Genomic DNA, 21,388 nt, shown 5'->3' with positions numbered 1-21,388 from the left:
CTACCACCTACTGGTCCTCGCATGTCAGGTTGCTGGCCTGTCCCTTCCTTGGCTGAACAAATGCCCATGTAATCGATTGTGAGCATGGGTGCTCCCGGGTAACTTAAAATACATCAATCACTTTGAAGGCTTTTGGAATTATCAGTTGCCGCTGCTTTAAGGCACATGCACGACCGCCGCGCGATAACGTAATTTGTTTATATATGACATCACTGCGCAGACATGCGGATGCGTCACCAATCCGGTCTCCACAGCAAGAAGCACCATTGGCATGTCATGGCCGCAATCATTTCACTACTTTCTGTTCACACGCACATGGAGGAAGTCCGTAACTCTGAAGGTAAGTCACTTGGGAGAACAATAACAAAAGAATGCTGCACTTCTCATTCATTTCTATCATGTAGACAACCACCCAACAGTAGAGAGAGCTACTCTCCAAATTGACACTGAGAGCATAGATCCACATGTTCGGAGAACAATCTCCTTTCACACTACAGAGACAGCCTCCCTTCTAAGGTAAACTTCAGATACACTAGCCTCAGGCTAATTAGAATATCTTGAATACACAAGTAACCCAGAATGTCACATATTGGCACTTTTAGAATTTTGTTATTAGGTAGATGCTGAGGACAGAACACTCCTGGCCACAACCCAGAATAAGACATTGTGTGTCCTATAGGCCACTATCCAAGTATAGAACACAGAAGATCCTGAAACCGACACAGCTCATCAGCAGATAGGTTGTTAGAGCTACGCGAATAGCAATACCCACCTCACCCTCTACATTTCTTTTAAATCAGCACTTACCTTATTTTCATCCCTCAAGCGACATCACCACGAGGACTGCACCAATTTGAATTAGCTAAACGCCCACCCTGCAGTACCCAGATCAGGGTCTCCCAGGGGCACCCATGAGAGGTAGGGCATTATAATGTAATACATGTGAAGTATGGACTTTAGACTTATATAATGCAAGGTCCTCAGTTAATACCAATTTTCTCTGACTTCTTATCACACACATTGTGTCGAACGAATTCGAAGAAATCATACTAATTATGAACATTACTGAAGTTACTGCTCCTGAAGAAGGGAACTATACTCCTGAAATGTGTTCAGCCCTTGGCTAAATATGTGTGATATCAACTGTATAGACATATATGCAACGGACACTATAAACTAAATATTGTGGAAAATATGTCTGTAATGTGAATTTTTTCTTGAACATTTTGTTGAATTTTTTGTTGCACGTCTGGATTTTTGATTTTTTTTTAATGTATATAACATGATATTTTACAAATGTAATCTACTTTGAAACTGATCTCTCGAAATTTAGATAAGAGCACACAATATTTTTTTGCCGCTTTGACAATATTTAGAGTGTGCAGGGGACACAAGTGTTCCACAGCCTGTGGAAACCGTTTCTCTCTGTTTTCTGACTACTGCAACCTATTGTTAGGGTTGCTTTACACTCCTCTGCACCTCACTGCTATCCTGAAATTAACTACAGCGAAGAACCATCTTCTAGGTGTGAAACTGTGTTATTTTCTTTTGCTGTCCCATCCTTGTCCCATCCCCACAAGACTATCTATTACATTGTTGCAGAGTAGTGGTCTCACCATTGATTCTTGCCCCTTGCCATCCACCCTGGAATACTAAACTGTGATTGGTCAGAGCTGCTGCCCCCAGGGCTGGGATTCGAATGAGTACTCAGCTCGCTGTGCATGTTTTCAAAGTGATGTGAACGATTATGTGTCTGTATTGTAACTTGTGTACACCACCCTTGCCTTATGAGAATATTCTCCATCCATGGCAACACTTGTTGCAGTCTGCGTCTTGTCTGCTGGGACCGACTCCCCTTTCCCAGTACGGAAGACTGTCCATTGTCTTGTCTGGCTGCATCACGTGTTTAGAGACCACAAATTTGAGCTCTGCAGCTCCCATTTATGAGGATTTATTCAGTTTCTCTGCAGCTGGTCCCTTTGTTGTCTGGGTATTGGAATGTGTCTTCATATCTCTGACCTTGGCTGTGGGCCTGTCTCACGTGTCTTGCTCTCAGCTCAGCGCATCTCATGCTTTGTGTCTTGAGGCCTGCTGTAATTTTCCTAAACCTTATAATGTGGTTTCTACATTGTCTGTGTTGTACTATGTTCCCTATGGGTTAGCTATATGTGGTTCGATCAGGTTCCATATATACTCCTGTATGTCCACATGAACATTTGCTTCAAGCTTCAGAAAGCTTGCTCAGGATCTCTTGTGCCTTGCGGTTCTGCATTACTGCATTTGGCTAATGACAAAATAATAAAATCATTGATGGTTTGTATGTGTACCTGTCCTCAAGCTATAGAACTGTACACTCATGTTCTTCATGTATACAAGTGTGTGTTTGTGTGGTGCATTGTGGACTGCACATGTGCTTCATGGCTAATGCAGCTATGTTGTCGTGTCACTAATGACGTCAGTACCATGGCTTCTTGGTGCTCAGTTGAGACTGTCCATAAAGGTTTCCCTGTCCATGACCACGGCTCTCCTACATATGGAAAGATTTGCACTGTATTCGGTCTGTACGACTGGCTGAGATGATACCTTTCAGTGTATTTGTCAATCATTGGTGTGCCAGTGATTTGTCCAAAATAAGATGGGTGGTTGCAAGCATTTCTGGCCTTTTGTCTCATCATGAACTTCGGAGTAAGGATGGTGTGTGTAAGGTGCCTAATTTGGAAGATTTTGTTCTTGGTCAACCTATGTTGGGGTGGTCAGGAAGGGTCCCTATGATTACGAGGGCTTCATGTTGCATGCACCGTATTAATGACTGGGGGTGGCAATGAACTGGGCACGAGGTAACACATTTATATGTATCAAGTGTAGTCAATTATGGATGGGATATGTTACTTTTTGGTCTTACTATTTGTGCAGAAGTGGTACATATTAGAGGTACACGCACGTCGAAAGATACAATGTTAAAACCGAAAATGCAACATGAAAACAAATTACACAGGGTGCTCAAAAGTGCATGGAACCTTAGGGACGGAAAGGGTTTCAATGCGCATATGGAATGGGGCCTGTCCTGAGATCCCGAGGTAAAGAAGGAATTACATTTATAAAACAATAATACAAAGAGAGATATTGCTGTACATGTGTATAATATTTTTGAAGTCTAACTAACGATTCACCCAATGTGAGTTATCTATCCCCATCAGTATTTTAACACATATGATTTTGAGGAGTTGTTATCTTCATTCCATTTGTATTATTTATCTTCCCTATAGGACCAGACACTAGTCCAAGATGGCGGACCTAAAAGTCTGTTGAGATTGATTGATCTGAAATCATCACATGAACATGAGGAGAATGGGAAGTGAAAGATCCATAACTTTATTTATATGAGCAAACGAAAATGGCACATGGCCTAAGAAAGCCCAAATCACGGGTGGAACACACAGCAATTCTTTTACTGCCTGAAGGTATCATTATGTACTTTTTCCATGTTTTTACCAGACCCTGGACATTCTGGTGGGTCTGTTCGCATTTTGTGCATCATTAAACTAACACATGTGTAACTTTACCCCACGTGTGCACAGGTTGTTTTTGCAGCATTTCTAGGCTGTGGCAGCCATCCATGTGGTTGTGCAATATTTGCGCTTTTGTATCACACAGAGAAATACATGGAAGAAGTTTAATAAGGAGTGTATATGTGTATATAAATCTGTATGCAGTGGGGTTCTGTGAGTTTACTCAGACTTTGCAGTTGGCAGTTACACAATGCATTTTTATCCCAGTCTATAGTTCAAAGAAAACCTGTTTGTTGTGGCCTTCCTCGTATTGGTACAATATCCAAGTGGACCATGTGCACATCACACTTAAAGTTAGTTAAAGGCTCTAGGCCAGTTGTTACTAAGTAATGAACTATGTTGTATTTGAATGTTTCATTGTACCATGATGCCACGACCTACCACAGACCAATCCCCAGCAAAGGCAGACTTTGAATATGATCTGAAGATGGTCGTACATATTGTCAATGACCAATGAGAAAGAATGAATTTGTAAAAGCTGGAGGTTCTTTGTAAATGTTTTGTCCAATCATGTTTGAGGGGTGGGTGGTAATAACATATCTGGGAGTGGTTTAATTGTTTCTAAAATGTATAAAAATGGAACAATAGATGTAGTTCGTTAAGACTTGAGTTGGTTTGGTTCCACGGGACTATCCAACTGTTCCCTGGATTTTTGTACAATAAACCTTGCTTTACATACAAAACATGCACCTGTTCCTCAGATGGTGGCTGCCAGTTGGGGCTAAGGCAATTGGGGTCTGCCCCTACACCTACAAGTGTTACATTGGACACCAGTGGGTTAGGATTGGGAGCTTTGTTCTCACAGTGGTTAGAAGGAGAATAGAGAACTATCTGGTATGTGTAAAATGGGGTGTAAAACACTATAAGAATTATGTGTCGGGAAATTGTTTTGTGATAAACACTGACCACAAAACTTTGGTCGAAGTATTGGCGGTTATGGGTATGTACAGAGCTATGCCCCTATTAGCGAGATTCTCGTTGAAGATCCAAGATTACGATTATGAAATTAGGTATGTTCCAGGGTCGATTAATAAGGTGACAGATTTTTTGTCAAGATTCCCAGTATCACAAGCACTTCTGGATGAAGATGATGGACAGGATGAGATTGTGGCAGTGATTTTAGAGGCCATAAATAAATAAATATGGGAGGAAGAGATTGGTGGGGATACATTTTTAAAGAACATTTTAAAATTTGTTTCATTGGGTTGGCCATCAAAACAACAGGTCAGAGACGATTTAGTTTCATTTTGGGAGGTCAGGAAGAATTATCGGTAGAACACGCTTTCCTGTTGAGAGGAATGCTCATGAGAGCCATCGGGGATAACAGGAACTAAGCAACTAGTTAGAGAAAGATATTGGAGGCCTGGTATGGATGCGATCAGCGAGAGTAGCGCAAGGTATTGTTATGAGTGTCAGAACTCTGACAAAACAGTAAGGCCAGAAATTGGAAGTGAAACCTGTTTCGACTCCTGGTGTAGCCTAGAAGCAAATCAGAATTGATGTGCTGGGACCATATCACATTTTGAAGCCAGATTTGAGGTTTATGCTAGACATGGTGGACTATTTCATGAAAGGGATAGAGGTGAAGTTTGTGGGAGATGCAGGGTCAGTAGAGGTGATACAGTTCTTAAAACAGGTGAGCAAGCATAAGAGAAGGATACCCAGAAGTTGTTGTAACAATGACGGACAGTTCAAAGGGATGCAGATTAGTGTGTATGCAGAGGTGGTTGGAATTAAGTGAAAATGTACTGCATTATAGCATCCTCAATCCAATGGGTTTGTGGAAAGGTATAGCTGCGTGTTGGTGGAGACTATAGAACAGGCAGTCAGGAATGGCAATGATGTCAAGGTGGTGGTTGCTGGGAGAGAGAGGAGTATTGGGATGCATGCTAACAGCATTACAGGAGTGTCATCTTTCAAGTTGATGCAGGGCCGAGAACCCAATATGAAACTTTATTCCACTTTTGGGTGAATGAGGTGAGTAGCAGTGATGTGGTGAACCAAGAACAAATAGGAGAACATGTTTTGAAATGTCAAGGAAAGTATGCAGGGACAAGAGGGAGTAAAACGGTTTATATCAAGCTGTTGGAAATAGGGGATTGGGTGGGAATCAAGAAAGGGTGTGAGGTGAATAAAGGGTTGCCCACATTTTTGGACCCACTAGAAGTCAAGGAGGTGTATGAGAATGGGGTTAAGGTAGCAGATGGTTGTATTTGGAATTTGGATAGGGTGAGCAAGTGGCAATATGATAGAAAAACCAGGTGGAAATAACAAAGTATGTATCCTAGCAACATGTCAACTCTTACATGGGATGGAGTCGTAAATGGATCCAATGTATGTGTTTTGGATGATCGTCTGGAGTGTGTCCTGACACACAGGTATGAAGAGCTTCTGATTCACGGTGCTGGTGAAGGGAGTACATAAGAGTGCATGAAGAAAAGAGCCATCAAGCCACCAGTGTGGAGCAAGGATTATATTACGAAATTAAGTGTGTTTATTTATTTTATGCAAAGTTTCTCTGTAGTTCTTCAGTTCATTTGTTGTGCTATGTTGCATGCTCTTTAGGTGTGTTACAAGAATTTCAATGTTATGTGTGTTACTTGTTGTTTAGCAAATTCCATAGAGGGGAGATGTGTGGAATGACGTTGTCACCTTCCACATTCCATTCATATCTGGAGATGAAATGTGGAATGTGAATCAAACCGTAACTGTAGGAGTTGGCGGTGAGATTAGGACTGGCAGTGTATAGCTGCAGCCATTGCTCTGTAAGTTCAATAAGCAGAGTGAACACTGTGGTCAGAGTTCATTTGTTTGGATACCACAGAAGGCTGACCAGAAGGGCATAACAGCCCCTCTAAAGATCTTGTGGGAATTGGAAATCCAGAGCCAAAAGCTTCCCACCTCTGATCCCTGAGGAAGAAGAGTAGAACACCCAGACCAATGCTATGCCTGAGGGAATGGATACTGTAGGGTATTTTGTGGAGATTTGGGGCCTATCCTGATTACCATATATCATGGTGTTGGGATCAAATCTGCTCTGTGTCCCCAATGACTGGTAGGGACCATCATTTCTTTGATCTTGATTTTGTCTCTGGTTATTGTTCATACCTGCCATATCAGGCTGGTATCCTACCCGGGGTCTGTCCCCTAAATACCTAAGGCTGATGTAGCTCTCTCTACTACTAGGATCATGTGATTGGAACATTGGTACAGGAAATGGCGATCTTTGTTGATTACCCCTTTGTTCAGGTGTCACATTATTTTTACCTTGGCTTTGAGCAGACTCAAGGGACTTGTCACGGTCAAATTCACGGACCAATTGGGATATGATGTCTTTCTGTAGCCCATAGAAGTATGCAGTTTTAAACTCATTGGAATTTGAGTCAAAAGATACATCAAAGCGAGAAAATGCTCTTTTTAAGTCTTGTAAAAATTGGCGAGGGGATGTATTAGGTCCAGCAGTAATTGTGTAAGCCACTTTCTTTGCCTCCTGCAATGACTGAAAAGGAGAAAAATGACGCCTAATTTCTTTTTCAAACTCCAACCATGTCATATTCTGCTGTTCATTTAATCCCCTTATGATGCTGGCCGTCGGGGCATCTAAAGTTAAATGAAAATATTGTCTGTACTGTTCCTTAGGTATCTGGAGTGCTTTAAAAATGTCATGCACCGCTTCTAAGTGATCCTCAATGCAGCATTCACCTCCCTTTTTAAATGGTTTGATCAGGGATTTAATGGATTTCATTATTTTTATGGGGCTACTTGTTGCAATGCATGGAATTGCACTATTTTGTGATTCAATCCTGTTTTCAGGTGTATGAGATTGGTGGCTGCCCCCAATGGGAGTATCAAATCCCCCAAGGGCGCTGCAACCAAGTTCAGTCACCGGTTCAGTCACTGGAGCACTAGCTCTTTGGGCAGAGCTAGAATTCACCTCCACTCCATTGAATGTGGTACCCTGCCGCCTCTCCTGGGACCTGGGAATGCACATTTGCTGTTCTAAGTCCTTACACTTTTTAAGGAGTCTGTTGGCTTCATCTTGCAAATAGTTGTTTTCACCATTCATCTTATTAATCACCTCCTGCATGTCACACATTTGCATTTGGCATTCATTGAACTCTTTATTTCTCTTGTCTCTTTCTTGAATCATTTTAATCATTTCTTGTTCTGCGCTCTGGAGATCACCTTCTTTTTCACAATGTTCTTTTTGTAAAATCTGCATCTCTGAAACAATCTCATCTTTATCCTGTCTAATGTGATCCACTAATGCTTTTAAGTGTGCCAATTCTTGCTCACTATCTTCAAATGTGTCTCTTGCACCATAGGCATTTCAGGTGAAAAATAGTGTGCATTTTTGAATGTGCACGTGTGCTTTTAACTGTAAAAATAGATTTGCATCTTATATGTTAAAATCGTTTTTGACTGAATAGCCTGTCTTTCCTTGTTAATCTGGTAACACATATAGCAATGCACCGCACCCTTGTGGTGGTGCTGCATAAAAAAAATTTGCTACCTGTGCAGTAGTGCTGTACTCTGTGCTGTAACACGCCAAATATCCTTACAATACCATTCACCATCCATGAATAAACATTGCCATCCTTGAATGTCGAGGGACTGACCAACTCTCTCCTGGATACCCTCTCCAAAGCCACAATGTCATAGCCCCATTAAAAAACAGCCATATTAAAAATAATTGGTTTTCAGAGGAACTTAAGACACTCAGAATAGAAAAAAGGAAAACATTTTACAAGTGGAGAAAATTGAAAGATGAAAAGGAGCGGATTATTTACCTGGGAGCAGTAAATAGATTTAAATTGGCTGTTAAAAAGCTAGAAGAGAGTCATATGAAACTCGTATTCATAATGCTCAACATGACTCCAAAGATATTTTTGCAACCCTTAGAGAACTTCAGAAGCCGGATGTCATATATCAGGAAGCTATTGACAAAGATCAGGAGTGGTGCACTCAAACCCAAGAAGCCATGATAACCAAGACTAAAAAAATTAAAAATGTTATCAAACAAACCTTGAATTGACGGTTATTAGACCCTGTGAAGGCTCCTCAGGAAAACACATATGTTGCTTTACAGTCTGTACCTAAGTTTAACTTCAGGAGTATCTCAGAAGAAGAACTTCATACTATCTTAGTTAAACTTAAGCCATCCACCACTAAAGGGGACCAGTTCCCAGCTACCGCCATTAAAGCTTGTTCTGAGCTCCTGATAAGCTCCATTACCAGGATAGTGAATGCCTCCTTTAAAGAAGACAAGGGTCCCTCAAGATTGAAGGGCTCCTGGATTACTTCCTTGTTGAAGAAACATGACCGTAACCCTAAAATTGCCACTAATTATCTGCCTATTTCTAACCCTCCTTTTATCCTGAAGATAATGGATAGGGTGGCGTATGAACAACTTCTCTGCCACATAAAAGATCATCCTCTCCTGAATGAAGAACAGTCAGGTTTTCGGCCAGGATTTGGTACTGAATCAGCACTGCTGGAACTAAAGTCTAACATGATGACTAATATTGATAAGGGTACAACAATGTTGCTGATGTCCTTGGACATTTTGGCCGCTTTCGATTTAGTGTATCATCCTCTGCTTCTGGATAAATTGCAACATTTAGCTAATTTTAGTGAGCAAGCAAAGGACTGGATGCAGACCTTTCTAAGGACAAGGACTATACATGTTTGTAGTAAACAAGTGAAAGCGGACCCTATTCCAGTTAATTATGGTGTTCCACAAGGGGCTTTGTTTTCCCCTGTATTATACAACCTCTTTACAGCCCCTTTCTTTTACATGTTAGAAAAAAATAATCTATTTTTGATACTATGCCGATGATTCACAATGCCTTATCCCCCTCACTGGTGACCATGAGAAGGACGCCATAGTGGTGTCAGTGGTATACAACCTCATACATGATTGGATGGACCTGAATGGGATGGCACTGAATCATGGCAAGACCAAGCTTATGATCATTGGCTCCAGACCCAGACTTGCTAAACTCCCCCCAGATTATGAAATCATTCTGCATTGCGGAAGCATGACATTCTGACAAAGGAAAAAATAAAAATTCTAGGAGTCACATTCGATCAGACCATAGGCATGTCTGCCCATGTCAACAGCTTGGTAGCTGCATCGGCTTATTATGTTAGACTTCATTCGCACATTCGCCCTTTCTTATCCCAAAAGGGTTGCAAAACCATTGACGAGCCATCATCTCTTCAAAAAACGATTATTGTGGTTCTCTTCTCAAAGGAGTACGAAAACTGAACTTGCAAGACTCCAAGTGGTGCAGAATAGCACCATTAGAGCGATCATGGGTTTACGAAGGTTCACACATGTGTCGGAGGTGAGGAGAAAACTGCACTGGCTTCCCATTGCAGAGATGATAGCGTTTAGGTTGCTTACCATCACTTATAAGTCTCTCAATAGTTTTTTTCCTGTCCATATCTCGAAAAGACTGACAAATTAACCGGTGGCACGCACCCTTCTTTGCTCAAATAATGACAAAAATCTGCAAATCCCCAAAACATCACTCAAAATGTCTAGAAGGCTTGCTTTTTGGGCTGCCGCCCCGGAAAAATGAAATGCTTTACCTTCAGATGTAAGAAATTGTCAGACACTAGATGCCTTCAAGAAAAAACTCAAAACTCACCTATTCAAATAATGGGGTCTGATCAGACCGCTGTAACCTAATTGGCATAGATTATCTTCGGCGCTGTATGCCTCTGGGCCACTTTGGATGCGCCTAACAAATAACTTAATGTAATGTAATGTAATGTGAAAGGAATTGTGAACTTAAAATGCCCCACCCTTCTCATATGTATTTTAACGACATTGACAGAAAAGAAATGTTGTGCAGGGACAAACTTAAGATAATCTCGCCAGAGAACGATCACTCTGGTTGGAGAAGGCACTGTGATTCAGTTGCAGCTCAGACATATTTTATAAATAGAGCAACATCACATTTTTGGAATGCAGAAACAAATATATGAATACACAACCGTTTGGATGCATTGAAGGGCAATACCTTCAGACAGCCCACAAACTAACTTAAGCATTAATCATTCAAGCAAGAGCGTTACTGGCCAAATGTTGAGAAGCCTGTCAATGATGCAACAGTGCACTGGTCAGACTCTTTCTTGCAGCCTTTCAGTTCACAACATGTAGCTGAGAGCCGAACTGATGTAATTTTATGTGTGCTTGGCTCATTAGTATTAATGTAAATTGGTCAGAATAACTTATCTGTGGCTCTGAACACTTTCAACACTTACCCCTTGCCATACCAGTGGGACATGGAGTGCATGAGAAGTGCTGAGCTGACACTATCGTAGGAGAGAACCAATTGGAGCATATCACCACAGGTCCAAGATTTTCGACCTCATATTTTTGTGTCTGATTTCTCTCTCCAGAATATATCTATGTGCAACATTGGAGGGGCTCTGCCAATGGACCACATCGCAAATGTCAATAGCATACATAGGGCTCAGCAGAATCTTCCCTGCCTTTAGTAAGGAGCAGCATGCCCGCTTTGAGAAGAGGGTGGGTGGAGGAGACAAAAGCCAACCTGTAGAGTTGATGATCCCACCAACCCTCCATCAGAAAGGTTTGGTGAAGATCCACAGACCAACACCTGCTGTCTCATTGGCTAATGGTTTCTACTTTAGTCTTGGATAAATGTGAATTCTTCTAGGATAGCCCAAAGGGTTCCTCCATAGTGTAGCACATTATCTATATTTTCCCCCACCTAAAGTATCCAGTCCTTAATTTGCAAGGAAAAAGTAGTAGTTAGAAGAGGAGGATTGGAAAGAGGGTTTGGATGCCACAGATGTATGGAAAGGGGATGTAGCAGGTGAAATTATAGGTTTGTGAATGTGTGAGGATCCACTGAATTGGACCATAGATCTGGATTGTAGAAGGGAGGTATATTCTCACGCGTTTGAGGCAGTTTGGAAGAGCAGTAGCTAGTTTGTAGTATTCAGCTGCATGATGGGCTCAAGGTGTGGTCAAACGACCTAGTTAAATCACTGAGGATTGTCGTTTTACATTTTTATGGGACACACTCTGCAATAGTAAATATAGAAATGCCAGACCTAGGTACTAGGTGAGGCCCAGGTAAGGTTAGACTGTGCCAAAGCTAAATGTAGCTGCAGAGCAAGATGGTAGAAAGGGCTGCGTTGAATGAAATGAAATGACAGGCGAACGCCAACCTCCTCCAGGGCCGACCTACTTAAGGCATAGGAGTCATGCTCTTTCTTTTTTCTACTTTATTCAAGGTGCAGGGAGCACCGGTATCTCGGCTGCACTCCCATCCTCCAGTTGGGCATCATGCACAGCCAGGCCTTCTTTTGATGGCTGCTGGCATCTACAAACTGCCACAGCTGACCTGAGCAGGCAGCGTGACTGCCACCTGATGCCCTCATTGGCTGGGCACTTTCATTGCCAACGGAGCTCCACCAGAGACAACAGACGAACGCCGGTCCCCTCAAAGGGCCTCATCTAAGGGCCATGGATCTCCCTGTCTGGCCCTGTCCGGCACGGGCAGGCATGCTCCCTCTTCTGACTTTACACAGGTGTGCAGGAGCTGTTCCTTTACATCAGTGACTCCCTTCGGTGAGCATTCTTCTGATTACCAGCCATGAGCTTTGTCTCTCCTCTAGTTTGCTCTGTGACTCTCTCAAAGTCTGACTTGATGCCTAAACCAACAGGGCACTTTATCGGTCGTACATGGAGTCTTTCACCAGCCATGCCCCATCTGTGCACTGCTCAATTTGTATCAATTGCTGATGTTTTGGCCAAATTCGAATCTAGGTGTGACATCATATTGACGCTTGTGCTTCCTATGCAAACCAGAACCGCGTTGTGCTATCTTCAGTTGTACTGTATTAGTTATATGGTTGGGGCTTCTTATAACCTGCACCTGTTGCATAGTTTTGCCTCAGGTTAATTGTGGACTTTGATTGCTTGTCTCCCTGTACCCTCTGCTCTCTTTCTGACCTACCTCTTCTTTCCTCATCATGCGTGTCCCTTCCCCTCTCCCACACCTTATCTTTCCCTCATTCATGTTTAAGTGCCAGTCTGTACACCTGCACCTATATTGTCCTTATGTATGCATGCCTGATGTAGCCCCGTGACATGAGGTGAGTCTTTGCCAGTCTGCACACCTGCACCTATGTTGTCCCTATTCAAGCATGCCTGATGTAGCCCCCCATAACATGAGGTGCAGCTTTGCCTGTCTGTATACCTGCACCTATATTGTCCCTATGTGTGCATGCCTGATGTAGCCCCGTAGCAAGAGGTGAGGCTTTGCCCATCTGTACACTTGCACCTGTACCGTCCCTATGTATGCATGCCCGATTTAGCCCCCTGTAACAAGAGGCAAGGCTTTCCTAGTCTGTAAACCTGCATTTATATTGTCCCTATGTATGCATGCCTGAGGAAGCCCCAGTAACATGAGGCGAGGCTTTGCTAGTCTGTAAACCTGCATTTATATTGCCCCTGTGTATACATGCCTGATGTAGCCCCCGTAACATGAGGCAAGACTTTGCCAGTCGATAAACCTCCACTATGCTGAAATCATAATATGTATTAATACCTTTGAAAGAAAGGGGCTGAGGGGCGCACTCTGGTTCCCAGCTTGATCTACCTTCCACAGTCCAGTAGATCTTCTCCGCCAATCGCTTTCATGCCTCTTGCAATCTTAAGGGAGGCAGTCCGTTCAGGTGTTAATGGTTAGTACCAATTATGGCTTCAGGTAATTCTGATTGCTGTAGTCAATTCAAGTAGCCAGGAACCAACTCACCCTCCAATTACACAGTTTAAATCCCCAATTGGGGGAGGGGGAAAACCAGCAGTGTGGCTCTCCTGAGTAGGGGAATTTGTCACCCCGGTGCCGCCACTGGAGCCCGGGACTCCCAAAAACATTGTGTTAATACCTATGTACTTACACAAGCACTTACTGTAAGTTGTGCTTTGATGCCTTAGGGCTTTGTGCGCTGAAATATACAAATAAATAAATAAATAAATAAATAAATAAATAAATAAATAAATAAATAAATAAATAAATACATACATACATAGGATACATTCAGGTATCATTTGAAAGCCTGGCACACCTAATTGTGAGAAGCTGTCTTGATCAATACATGCCATTGATCTTGCCTCGAGCAATTGACTCACGATAGTGAGGTAAAGGTCACTGTCAGACCTAAATGCCCAAGGGTTCTGACAACTTAACTTCAATGTCATGTGTCATCTGTACTACATTCGATACCAGTCAAGGAAAAAGTAGTGCAGCATAGCCCCTAATCAGTAAATTCTCTAAACAGTTAGATCATTGTAGCCCTCCGTATGTTTTGAACTTCAAGTCCTATTATCTTTAGCAAGTATAGCCAGGGATGAAGGATCATGGGATGTGTAGCCCAAACATCTAGAGCACCACAAAATGATTAACCATGTTGTAGGGCATCAATAAGAATGCACACATGCAATGATATTCCAGGGCATAGATCATAGGTACCCTGCCAACTAACCCACTGGCTAGCCCAAGCCTATTGAATGTACAAACAACTAAAGTGTGCGTGAGCTAGATAAGAAGACTATATCGCTAGTGCATGTGGTGACATCAAAACTAGGCACACTGGTTTTAGATCACCTGCCACAGTCCCATTACAGCGTGATGCGTGCCACAGTGTGAGAGTCAAAAGACAACAACTGCGAAAATAACAACCATACACACCTTCAACTCATAAAATACATAGGAAATTCCAAACACCAATAGGCAATGTACATTTTCTGCTTTCAAAACATATCCTATTAGATAAAGAAGGGTCATGAACGGTATGTTAAAAATAGAAATATTGAATGCACAATGTATAAGCATTACATGTTAATCAATACATCTTGTGTGCTAGATGTACGTACACTATGTGTAAAGGGCGCATTCGGTACATATGAGGTTACGCAGTTGAGGTTATGTGATTAGTTTATACAATACAAATCTTTAAAAAATAGCCTACTTTAGGCCTACCTGTATCATGGCAGAGATAAGGGCAGGCTAAGTGAGGCCTTATAGCTGGCCAATAAGTATCATGTGGGAGGTCATGCAGCACCTGCAGGAAGGGCTGGGGCAGAATGAGCCATGGCTTCAAACACCCTCCTCTCCCAGCGGTCCACGATACATTTCTGATCACCTACCATCCCAATATATTTAAGCAATATTAAATGGGCAGAGGAGGCCTTACCAGGCCAGGAAATGCCCCAGGGCCATAGTTACAGTCCTGAGTCAATCCAGCGCCTTAATGAAGGCCTGGGGCATGACCAGGCCTGGTTATGCCCACCCATGCCGGTGTAATATTGCTATTACTACCCCCGAAGGATGCACTGGGGTACAAACGGTTTGTACGTTGCAAAACCGCAACTTTCATTTTATTTAAAAAAAAAGATGGCTATGAGGAATTGGGCGGAAGGGACTGTACGCAGTCCCTTCTCCCTTTCCATGGTTGCCTTGCTGACATCAGTGCTGTGCCAGTAAAACTACTGTTCCCGGTGCAGCCAACGAACAAGGAGCAAGAAAGTAAGTGGGGAGGGCCTGGGGGATGAAAAGGGGAGACGGTGGGGGATAGGATGCAGGGGTGCCTTTGGGCTTTGGCGCAATACACATCTATTAACGTAACATGACACATAACAGGTGTGCGGGGAAGCATGGCAGAGCACTTACCTGTAAATCCCGGTGAGGGAAGATGACAGTCACCCGCTCTGAGGAGGCTTGGAGCAGGGAATTCCCCATGTGGATGTGGTAAAGCCCCTTCTCTGAACCCCCTCCTTAGATGGGAGGCTGTCACCTCCCCCCTCCGCAGGGACCTAATGTAAAATAAAAACATTGTAAACCTCCATCTAGTCCCTATAACAGTACCCAGACAATCACTCAAAACCCAAAGATGAACAGAGTGCCACACACATTCCAACCCCAACTGTGCCTACCCAGCTAGAGGACGAAAACTCTTAACCTCACAACTCAAACATAATTTAAATTAACCATAAAGTAGCCAGGGGGATAAGATGGATCCCTGTGGGCCAACACACTTTAAAGAGAAAATTGTTGAGCTGAAGTGTCCCATTTTAACCCTCAGGGTGAGATCATCAAGGTAGATGATGGTCCAGGCAGTGCCATCTATTCCCATTTGAACATTTCATCTTTGTATTAGTGTATCGTAGGCAGCCATCAGGGCAAAGAGTATAAGAGTCGTTGGTGTATTCTTATCAAGTTCTTTCAAAATGTCCTCTTTCATGAACGGGAAACTTGTTCCTGTACTCCTGTTTGAGTGAAAACCATATTGGTTCTCATGAATTATGAGGTTCTCTTCACTGTGGAAGCATGGTTGGGTGGTAGTTTTCTTTTCCATGATATTATCACTGACTGGAATGTTAGCTATGTGTCTGTATTTTTGCAGTAAGACTGGGTCTGCACTCAGTTATGGTGGTAGCCTTCAGAGTTGTCAGTATACTGCCTGAAGCTAGTTATGGATTACATAATTAGGTCAGGTGTTCCACCAGTTTAGCTAGGTTTTCCCTGATCAGGGTGGCTGGGCATGGGTCAGATTGTTCAGCGGAGGAGTTTAGTTTCTTAGTGTTATTCATCAGCTCTTCCGGTGCAATGAGTTGAATTCCATATACGTATTCATATGGCCCTGATCTATAGTGGCTTGTCCATCTGATCATTTCTGGTGATCAATATTTGCATGAATTTTGACACTTCGACCCTGACAGGACCTTGCAGGAGAGTTGGCATTTCCTCTGATAGATTGGGCTGATTACTATCTAATTGTGTGTGGGTATACATTTTTCCTTCTTACAACAGTCCTACAGCATATGTATTTTGAATTTTGCATGCCAGTTTGTCATTATGTGACTTTGATTTCCTCTGCGCATGTTCTAGATTCGAAGCCTGCCCTTTAAATGGAGGCAAGTCCATCATCTTACCATTTGTTGTTGATTTTGGTTATAGTTTTATTCTTTTCAGTTTCTTTCATGCAAAAATGTCCAGTGTCTTAGTGATTTCTATGTTCAGTTTTTCTAGTAGGAGGGAGGGGTTGCAGTTGCCTTTATTGCCCTCCTTGGGTAGTGTGACATTTTCGTCGAAGTTTTGTCCGTTGACGTTGTCTATGTGTCTGATAAGGATATGGTGTATTTGGTTGTCCTTTTTGGTTATATTAGTAATGGAATGCTTGTGTATCTCCTATTTATTCAGTCACACGGGCTGTTCAGACCATGACAGTTCCATTTGTGCAGTCATTTTAAGGTCTAGCTCACATGAATAGATGATGTCAAAGACATGGCCATATTCCTGTGTAGGCAAAGCCTGGTGGAGGAAATGGATATGGATTGCCAAGCTACAAAGTGGTGAGGATTGGGGCAGGGATCCTCTGTGTGTATATAAGGCCAAAATGTAGCTGCGGCTACAAGATAATGCAGCACAGGGAGAAATCACATCCTTTATAGCCAAAACATTATTGAACATTTCCATTCAATTTAGTTGTGTGCCATTTGTAATGATAATTGGAAATTCTAAATGATACATAAATATGCAACACACAATGTTTGTGGACCACACATATCTAGAAGCATGGATGAAATGCACAAGCAGTTATGCATATCCTTATTCTTGAGTGAATGTGCAATGAGCTCTCCCCAATTTAACAAGAGTTCATTCACCCCCTGTAAACCTCCAAATGTGTGTGACCTGAGGGACCCTTTGCCAGAGAGAAGGTGCCTGGATTCCATGCCTCTCTGGCCTTCTATATCCTGCTGTGCCCCACCCCCTCCCCCAACCCCCTGTGGGCGCAAACCACTCACTCCTTGTAAGCTGTGGAAAAGAGTAGCTGGCACCATCACTCCTTTCATCATTCCCTGAAGAATGAGATGCTCCAGCTCAACATCAAGAATAGCACATCCCAACATAGGGCCTGATTCACAGATGCATTTTATAATGGCACAATCCCATGGGAAGATGCTCTGTGAATGAGACCCACAGGGTCTCCAAGCCTGCAGGCACAGAATTCACAATTAACACACCCTACTTAATCCACTTTTCTTTGAAAGGGTGGTCGACTGAGTCAGCCTTGCTGGGACCTAATCCTACTCAGTGCACACCAAATGCAAATATCGCACTGGATGCACCCACGCCATGCTGTTACACCATAACCCAAATCCTCCCCCCTATGTTGCACACATTCCTACAGTGATCCCAGCAACACACTGACCCGTCTCGCTGGGACTCAAATCCCTTGCCTGCGCAGACAAATGTTCCACCAAAAGGAATGTATTTAAACGTGTCTTGATTGGCTGGTAGCTAGCTCCTCGCTAGAACGCACACATCTCACCACTGAGGCACTCCTGTGGCATGCAACCCCCAACCACACGACAAATGTCAGAGCAGGCACACCAGCCCTCTGATTCACGATCCAGACGCGTGAACCTGTGACGTGCTGTCGACGCGTGAACCTGTGACGTGCAGGCCACACAGACAGCTCTGCAGAAGTCCTCTGGGCCTCTCTCATTGACTCTGCATGGGACTCCACGCCCGGTGTGGCACTCCATGGGAGAGAGCAACGAGAACGGCAGCTGGATGCAGTGACAAGTCTAGAAGAGCTTCTGAAGGAAGACAGGGAATGGCCGTCTACAGCCACCCTTGTCCCATATCCTGCATGAGCCGAAGGCTCTGGACCTCTTCCTTGCACCAAGCATGTCAGACTCAGACCCTTCACCCTCTCACTGACTGCACCCACAATATATGGAACATGTTACTATGACTAAAGCGCCCAAATCTCTTCAGACACAGGGAACTGAAAACACTCCCTATAATTCGACTTTCATGCTAGTAATCACTAATTCCCTGACATAGTTAAACACACTGCGCCGCCCTACACTTAACTGCTAAAGGTACTGGTTACAGTTCTAGTCATCGCTGTCAAAACAGTTGTTATGTTCTTACAGTGCAATTTGCAGTCTATTATGTAATGTTCAGATTTCGGCCTACCAAATTCCCAGAAAACACTAATTGCCTCACGGACATAAAAATGTCATCCAGGCACTAGACAAAAGTCACATAACATAACATAGCAACATAACAACATAAATCACATAACATTATCTAAAATAATACAACATAACAAAACATGAACAATATTAATGCAGATTTTATATTTTTCTGTTCCCCTATTCTTGCTACCATCCACCTTCAGTGTTTTGAGGCAGCATAAGAGCGCAGCAGATGCTACAGAAATAGTCAGGGTGACAGTATCGTGTTTCATCCCGCGTCTTTCGGTGTGCATTTCTACTCCTCCTTGCCTTTTCATTCTGTGTATCTATTGAAATGACCAGCCTGATTGCAAATTGACAGTTAGGCATCCTCATATTTGTAGTGCAAATAGAACCCTCATTTGTTCCCTTAAAGTCAGGATATATCACTTTGAATTGAAGACAAAGTTAGCTTCCACTGGTTGGTTGAGGGTGTTTTTGTGTGTTGTTTTTTGATGGGTTGCTAGGGTGGTTGTGGACCCTTAATCCCCTGATATTTTAATCCACCAAATATAGAAACCCCAGCGTGCTCCCCTTTTCCCTTTTCAGAAATCCCTAAAAGCAAAACAGGGTTTGGACATCTTTTGAATGAATTTAAATGGATTTCTCTCTTGCGCAGATCCCTCAGCTGCAATCAGCTGCACTGGGCTAGCTCGATGCAGTATGAAGTGACCATGCATGCATCATTCTCACAAGCAGCATCTCTAGATGGATGCTGCTTGTTGTCCTCATGTGCGGCTTCTCACTCATACTATGCAAGGTGCTGCTTGATTCTGCAATGCAATGTAAGTCCAGACTACCTCCACATTTCGTGGCCCGACCAATGACAGTTAAGCACTTTACATATGGCACGAAACATAACCAGGGGTGTTGCTAGGTCTGGAAAATACCCGGGGCTACGCTAATGTCAGAACTATCGGGATTGGGGGCTAGCTAGCCTTTTGGTTGTAGCCCCTGAGATTCTATCCAGGCCTACAACCAAACGACCAGGGGCTATAGCCCCTTTAGCCCCCCCAGCAACGCCTCAGAACATAACATACAATCCTTACTCCTTCTGTGGAAGGTTCTTCATTCAGGAGTCAATCTTGAAACAGATTATCTTTTGCTCTCACCGTTTTTAATCAATTACATCAGTGATTTGGAGGCACCTGTGAAGAGGTTTACACGTTTTTGAACTGCCAAAATCACCATTTTCATGATGCTGACAAAGTCCCAAATCTTTAACGTTTTAATGCAATCACGTATATCTTTAAACGTGTTACCAAGCGTGTCAACTGACCAATTCACTGTTCTCTTTCCTGGGAAAAGGTGTTTATGTCTGAATCCATTTTGCAGAAAATTCATGTGTGTTTCAATCATCTCAATTTATCTAATTTATGCCCGCGACTGTATTTGTTCTGCTCATTTGGAACATACTTGAAGATACTTCAATACCCATAGTATTCCCAGTGATTTAGTGCAATATGCTCATCCACTTCCACACTTCAGCCTATTTTACTATGGTGGTCAAGAACCCAACCACTGTGCACACTTACCTATTTCTAAAATGTTGCTTTATCATAGAAGCTCAGGCATTGGTCGAATTCATTGCTGTACAAAGACCGGATTCTCCAGTAAACAGAGCTGTTTCCCCAAAGTTATCTGTGTCCCCCATCCTGCGACTTGTTAACCTAACAACAGAACTGCAGAACGGGAGAAGAGAAAAGTGGTTTAAAAGTGGTGTCACATATACAGATTATCCCCAGAGGAGGCCAGCTGCTGCCTAAATGGGGCCCAATCTCCACAATGCCTCAGGAATTCCAATAAAGTGTGCTGGCAGGGTCCAATGGCTACTTGCTCAGCAGCCTCATGGATGTGTTCTCAGCGTTCACGGTCACCCACTTACCCCCTCTCTGGAATTGCCCATTCTAGGTTCAGAGGTCCTATGGTGCAGACCTTTTGGTTCAACGGTGCTTACATTTTTGGGATTACACCGCAAAGACTCCGTCCCCACTTCTCATTCTCAGCAGTGAGAGTTGGTCCTGCAGTCACATAAATCCCTTTGCGAGCCATAAGCAAATCATATCGTTGTATGGTGACATTCATGTAACACACACACCATTTTGTACAGGAACCCTGATCTGTACATCAACTGCACTTTCAGACATGCATGAGGTGCTGGGAATTCATATCAACAACAGCTGTGGACTATTCTGCAATCAGATGTTTTGGCATAGACATACAGTACTTGTTGTGCACAAATAACTCTTAAACATGATGTCATCTCTACCAAAGCAGTTTTTTATTTTCCTGTGATGTAATGTACAGGTGACCGTGCTATCTACCTGTGAGGTAATGTACAGTTTATCATGTAATTGCAGAGCCCACAACTGCAATCACTTCCTTCACGACTGAAGGTCACGCTGTAGCTCACTTTACCCACCCCTCACGCCAGCAATCACTAATTCATTGACATAGTAAATCTCTCTGGTTACCCGCCCCCCAAAACATAGCAACTGTTCAAGCTAATGGCCTGAATCTTACTGTAAACATTCATTATTCTTGGCCTGTATCTGCCTCATCATGAGCCGAATAAATGTTTGGCTTCGGTTTCCTCAGACCGACCCCTGATAGCAGGGGAGGGAGGAAGGGGAGATGACTGTGATGAGGAACATATGGACACAGATTAAAGAATATTATTAGAAAATGATCAGGGCATTACCTCACTGTCCATTCTTCCTCATTGCGGTACTAGCAACAG

General features: G+C 43.0%; 1 long non-coding RNA gene across 2 annotated transcripts in view; it reads left to right on the top strand.

Annotated features, from left to right (window-relative positions):
• The window catches only part of LOC138489761 (uncharacterized), a 142,488-nt gene that overhangs the window by 28,637 nt on the left and 92,463 nt on the right, over positions 1 to 21,388 (top strand). For both annotated transcript variants that reach the window (XR_011274889.1, XR_011274888.1), the window contains exon 2: positions 3,267 to 3,461. This is a non-coding gene — a long non-coding RNA (uncharacterized lncRNA). The remainder of the gene's footprint in view (positions 1 to 3,266; positions 3,462 to 21,388) is intronic.

This window comes from Ambystoma mexicanum, chromosome 9 (genome assembly GCF_040938575.1).
Source record: "Ambystoma mexicanum isolate Mex_15411 chromosome 9, UKY_AmexF1_1, whole genome shotgun sequence".
NCBI classification, from domain to species: Eukaryota; Metazoa; Chordata; class Amphibia; order Caudata; family Ambystomatidae; genus Ambystoma; species Ambystoma mexicanum.
The sequence above is the reverse complement of the archived record's forward strand: the minus strand, read 5'-3'. Positions and strand labels throughout refer to the sequence as shown.